General features: G+C 45.4%; 1 long non-coding RNA gene across 1 annotated transcript in view; it reads left to right on the forward strand.

Moving 5' to 3' along the window:
• LOC121276272 overlaps positions 1-3305 on the forward strand; it is a 136271-nt gene extending 132966 nt beyond the window's left edge. The window contains exon 4 of the long non-coding RNA XR_005942636.1: positions 2827-3305. This is a non-coding gene — a long non-coding RNA (uncharacterized LOC121276272). The remainder of the gene's footprint in view (positions 1-2826) is intronic.
• The last annotated feature ends 2695 nt before the right edge of the window (positions 3306-6000 follow it).

Consider the following 6000-nt stretch of genomic DNA (forward strand, 5'->3'; position numbering starts at 1 on the left):
ACCACACCTGGAGTATTGTGTGCCGTTTTGGTCTCCTTACCTAAGAAAGGAAATAATTGCCATAGAGACGGTACAGTGAAGGTTCACCAGACTAATTCCTGAGATGGCAGAATTGGTGTTTGAGCAGTGATTGGGTTGACCAGGCCTGAGTGCACTGGGGTTCAGAAGAATGAAAGGGGATCTCATTGATACATATAAAATTCTGACAGGGTTGGACAGACTGGATGCAGAGATGATATTTCCTCTGTCTATGGGGTCTAGAACAAGAGCAGAATTTTCTGCTTGTCGAGTCGGTGCACGCCCAACCCGAACGAGTGTAAGATGATGTGTGATGATGCCCGACGTCATCGTGCACTTGCACCATATTTCGATTGGTGGGTGGGCGCGCTGCCAACTCCTGTGCGCGCCCGCCAATGATTAAAAGGCCTATTAAGGCCATTAACGGTTATTAAGGCCTTATGTTTGGCGGGCAGGTGAAAAGACCAAGAGGCCCCTGCATTTTTTGCGAAACCTCATCCATGGGCGGGTTGAGGTTTCGATCCATCATTTAAAAAAAAAAAATTCCAGCTAATTTCTAACATGTCCCTGCTAATGTGACAGAGTCAGGTGAGGGGACATGTTTTTTAACATCTTAAAGTGCTTTACTTTTAATTTTTTTAAGTTAATCTCCCTGAGGCAGCTCTGTGTCTCAGGGAGCTTTTCCTGCGCTCACTTGCATGCACGCGTGAAGTTCCCTGCTTGCCCTCCTCCCTCCCACCCCCACACAGGCAACGCTGAGCGCTGAAGCACACATTCCATGCTGGGCGGGCCTTAATCGGCCCACTAGCGTGAAATCGCAGCCTGGCCCCAATCGTGGGCGATAGTCAGTTTCCCGACTGCTCCCAACTGCCCCCATTGAGCCCGCCTGACGAGCAGAAAATTCTGCCCAAGTGGCCACCGTCTCAGGATATGGAGTAGGCCATTTAGCACTGTGATGAGGGAAAACCTCTTCACTCAGAGGGTGGTGAACATATGGAATTCTCTACCACAGAGAGCAGTGGAGGTCAAGTCACTGAATATATTTAAGAAGGAAATCGATTTCTAGACCCTAAAGGTGTCAAGGGGTATGGGGAGAGAGCAGAAGTATGGCATTGAGACAGAGGATCAACCATGATCAAATTGAATGGCAGCGCAGGCTTGAAGGGCCAAATGACCTACTGCTCCTCCTATTTACCATGTTTCTATGGGCAGGATTTTATGCGTTGGCGAGCGGGGGGGCAGGGTCCGCTTGCCAACGCGTAAAATGAGGAGTAGTGATGTCGGGGGTAATTCCCGCCGTCACCATGCCCCATTTAAATTTTCAGGAAGGCAGGAGCGCAGCAAAATCAAAATCAAAAACATTGTCACACGAGGGGACCTGTTAGGAAAATTTTATTTTTCTATTTTTATCTTTCTGACATTTACTGCCGATCTCCCTGAGGCTTCTGTGTGGACATCATGCTGGGCCCATCCACATGAAATGGCGGCGCGCCTCCGATTGGGGGCGCCGATTAGAAGCATGCCTGTACGCGCCCACCCTTCAACTCCCCGCCCCCACCGCGCACCCCCCCCCCTCCACCCCCAGCCGATGGGGGGAGAATTCAGCCCTATGTTTCTATATGGAAAATTAGAAAGGATGCAATATTATTGGGTACCGTGGGCAGCAAAGAAGAAATTGGAAGAGAAACAAATTAACCGCCTATTCTCCACAGTCCCCTCAAGTACGTGGTTAGAATGTAAGGAATTCATTTGGTAGAATGGCATGTCAGCAGCTTTCAGAATCACAGCCAGTTTGAGTGATAATTCCAGTGTACCTACCACGAAAGCAGGTGTTGATAGCTATTATTACTTATATGTATAAGGGTTTGCATTCAAGATGAAAAGAAAATTTCAAGAACAAACTGTTGAGGAAATTACTTTTCCGCTTAAGTGAAAATTGTAATAAACTTTACAGCTCTTGGGACATGTCCTGTGACACATTAGTGAAGTTCATCCATTGTCTTTATTAATGAATCATAATGAAATAGTATTGTGTCTGGTAAGGGGATAGAGGGGCTTCACTCATCAAATATCTTCCTGTAGCCTGAAAGCAGGCAGAGTGTGTCTGTTAGGGAATGAGACTAGATGCACATTTCTCCACATTGAAAGATAGCATTGGGGGAATACACATGGACATGTTTGGAGACAGAGGGAAAGGGGAACTGAGTGAATGTGCTTGGTGAGAAAGGATGGGGAAATCTAAGTTTTATACTACACCCAATGAAATACTACCTTTAGTGCTTGTTCTTTGAGAGGTGTATATATATATATATATAAATATAATATGTCATGTGTATATATCACATGTAGTTGCTATTGGTATCAATTGCAGTGGTGGCATTCCTGCCTCTGCGTCAGAAAGCTGTGGATTCAAGTGCCAGTCCAGCATCTTGAGCTGGAATCTGGGCTCAGAAGCACAGTACAGTACTGAGGGAGTGCTGCACTGTCAGATGAGCCATCTTTGGGATGAAGTATCTGCATTTTCAGGTTGACATGAAGACCCCATGACATTATTTTGAAGAAGGGGAAGGGAATTCACCTGGTGGCTGTGGCCAACATGTATCCCTCAACCAATACCAAAAGCATTGCTCTGGGCAGCTATTTCAACGCTGTTTGTGGAAGCTTGATGTGTGCAAATTGGCTGCTGCTTTTCCCACATTACAACAGGGACTATGCTTCAAAAGTACTTCATTGGTTGTAAAGCACTTTGGGACATTCTGATGTTGTGAAAGGCACTAAATAAATGCAAGTCTCTCTTTTTTTTCTTAGGTGTGCCTAATTCACTCCAGCAAAACTGAAGAAAACTAATGACCTTGTGCAGCTACATCAGCAAAATAGCAGAATGAATTTGAATTGAAGCACAGACAGGCTCTCCCATCCAACTTGTATGACAGGTGCTGTTGGTGTTTTCTGCTCTTTGTATTTCGTCATGAGGATACATCTCGTGGATTGCAGCAAATGACTGGAAACTGCACCCTGGGATTCATCCAATATTATTAGTCTTGCCTAAGATGTAAAGTGGAAGTGGGTAGATGCAGGTGGGAATCCAGACACTGAGTTGTTTCCAAACTAACTCCAGTACAAAACCAACTCCAGAGAATGTTACAATTGTCCAGAGGAAGGACAAAGGAAAGAGCACAGAATTCGGAGTTGTCGTGTGGAACATGTCTTGAAGACGGCCATTTTCAGGCACTTACGTTTGTATCAAATATTCAGTCTCGGGTTTGAAATAAATCTTATCACACTTACAGAATTTTTGGATTGAATGAATTAACCAACAAACTCTCTGAGTGCTCTGTGGGCCTTTGACATATTTGCTGTTACAAAACCTGAGCACTAAACGTTAATGGTGCCTCAAGTGCTTAGAATTGATAGAGTCATTTTGTTCTTGTAGCCAGAAATTTAAATGGCAAGCAATCATGAGTTAAAATGTATTTTAGATACATATACATTAAAAAAAATGAAAGAGATCTATTGGCAATAGTCCATGGAAGTGCAGCATGCCAATCATGTGGCATGCCAGCCTCTGCAGGCATGAACTTTGAATAAAGTACAATATGTTTGGCATGAGATTAAAGTTAGTAGTACTTCCTCTGAGAATTCAGTAGCTTTTTTTGTAGTCAGAGTTAAATGATACTTTGTTGATTACGGGTTTAAACAAAACAAATTCCTCTGCATTTGTCTAAGTGGATAGGATTCCATTTTAAAAAAAAAATCTGCTTCAGGTTTACTGACCAATTAAACAAAAAAGAACATGGCTTTAATTTAATAAAACATCCTTCAAGTAAAATGTATAGAATTATTCTTTTAATAATCATGCTCTCATATTGCATATTACAAATCAAATACAGATTCAGCAAGGCGCTGAAAGTGCCATTTAAAAAAAAAATTGCCACCTACTTTGAGTAGACCAAGTCCATGATACTCAATTAATATTATACAAAGAACCAATTCCAGGAAACTGTAATAGTTATCCCCAAACAGTTGCTGAATAGTCTAAATAATGGCAACTTGTTAGGGATGAGCATTTGTGTAAATCTAGATTTTACATTTTTGATGCAGTTCCCAGAAGCTGAAGAGTTCAAATTCAAGGGCTTCTGATAAGTAGGTAAAAACAGCAGCAGATTGGACCCAGGCTATTAAGCTGCTAAGTTCTCTTTGCGATGACTCCATAAAGTGAAAATGAAGGACAGCCAACTCCTCAGAGCTAATTAATGCAAGGACTAAAGAATGGTTGCAGTGCAACTTTTATGTATTAAGGTGCTTTGCAAAGCTATTGAGTAGATTTTAGCTTTAGTGTGGAATACTTGTGTTTGTGGATTGTTAAACATCCCAACCAATCTTTCAGAACACACTAGCTGGCTGCCCAGTGGTGTCAATGGGAGGCCGGGTCCATTTGAAGGCTAAGGGCTGCATTTTCCATGCTCCTGCCGGGCGTGTGCCCACTCCATCACCTTCCAACTCACTCCCAAGCTCACCCCCATAATACTGTTGGGGGGTAGGGTGGGGTGGGGGTATGTTGGTGCTCAAATCGGCAACCCATCCACCATATTTAAATAGGTAATCAAAAGTCAATTAGGCTTGCGACCAAGCCAAGTGACCCTGATAATATGCTGCCCACAGGCGGGACTGGGCAGCCCAATCTTTTAGCTACATTCATCAAAGGGTGGGAAGGAAGGGGGGCGGATTTCAATCTATGGGAGCTGCCCTTTGTGGATTAGGGGGGCAGCCCCCCTTTCTTCCTAACCCCCTGCAGCCTTAAACCCAATCTCCCCCTACCACCTCCCTGCCCTCCTCCCTGACTTGTCGAGACCCTCCCTGCCCAAGATCCTGGATTTACCGTCTTCAGGGATCTGTTCCCTCTTCCTCCACTCCTGCCAGTGGCCACTAACATGCTCTTGGTGCTCCTGGGACTGATGGAGCTGCTGGGCGATTGGATTGTCTGGCAGCTCCAGAGGATGGGACTTCCTCCCTAGTGTGAGGCGCAAGTCCCACTTGGTTTTTGTTATGGCTGTGGAGTGGGTCGGTGTGGAGCTGACTTTGCTTCCCCCCCTGCACCCCGTAGCCCTGTCTTGTTACCTTGACATTGGCAGGTTGTGGCTGCCAGCTACAACTGGCTAATTTTGGACCTGTGCAAAATTGACCGACCCAGAAACTGGCTGAGCAACAGCTAAAGTAGGTCCAGGAGGGGGTGTGGGGGCTGGCAGCCCAAGTTATTCCTGCTGTGTCTGCAAGGGCACTCCTGCTCCTCTGGACCCCACAAAAGTAAATTTAAACCCCCTGGTTCTGCTCCTTTTTTGGTCTTAGCTGCAGGTCTCCCAAAATGGCAGTCTGGCCTCTTGTGCACCGCAGGGCCTATTGTGCTTATAATAAAAGGACATATTGTCCGAGACAGGCTGGCACTCCAGCCACCTTTCCGGATGTCATCGGTTGAATTGGAACTGGATAGGCATATGTTTTTTCTTATGAATGTTGATGTGCTACCCACTATTTCCACTTAGAAAATCTAATGAAATCTCCCCCTCTCGGGTCGATGGGCGAGCGCGGTGGGCCGGCCTGGGAGTAGCCCGGAAACAGCCTGCTGCCCATGGACGGCCCATGACTGCCATTTTGCGTTGGCTGGTCAATTAATGACCAGCCTGAGTGAAAGGCGCGCTGAGAAGCTCAGCGCTGTCAGGGGAGGGGTGCAGGAGGAGGGTGAGCTCAAACGCCTGCGCATGCGCGGGGCTGCACACACTGAAAGCCCTCTGAAGGCAAGCAGCTGCCTCAGGGAGCTGAAGAATTTTTAAATCAAAAATAAACATTTTTTAAATCTGAAAAAAATGTCCCGGCATGGGAATCACTCACAACAACATTAACAGAATAAAAAAATTCTGCCCAAAGATTTATATTTATTTTTTATTTAATTGTGGGAAACTTATCCCGCCCCTGGATGGGGTTTGC

This window comes from Carcharodon carcharias, chromosome 3, assembly GCF_017639515.1.
Source record: "Carcharodon carcharias isolate sCarCar2 chromosome 3, sCarCar2.pri, whole genome shotgun sequence".
Taxonomy (NCBI): Eukaryota; Metazoa; Chordata; class Chondrichthyes; order Lamniformes; family Lamnidae; genus Carcharodon; species Carcharodon carcharias.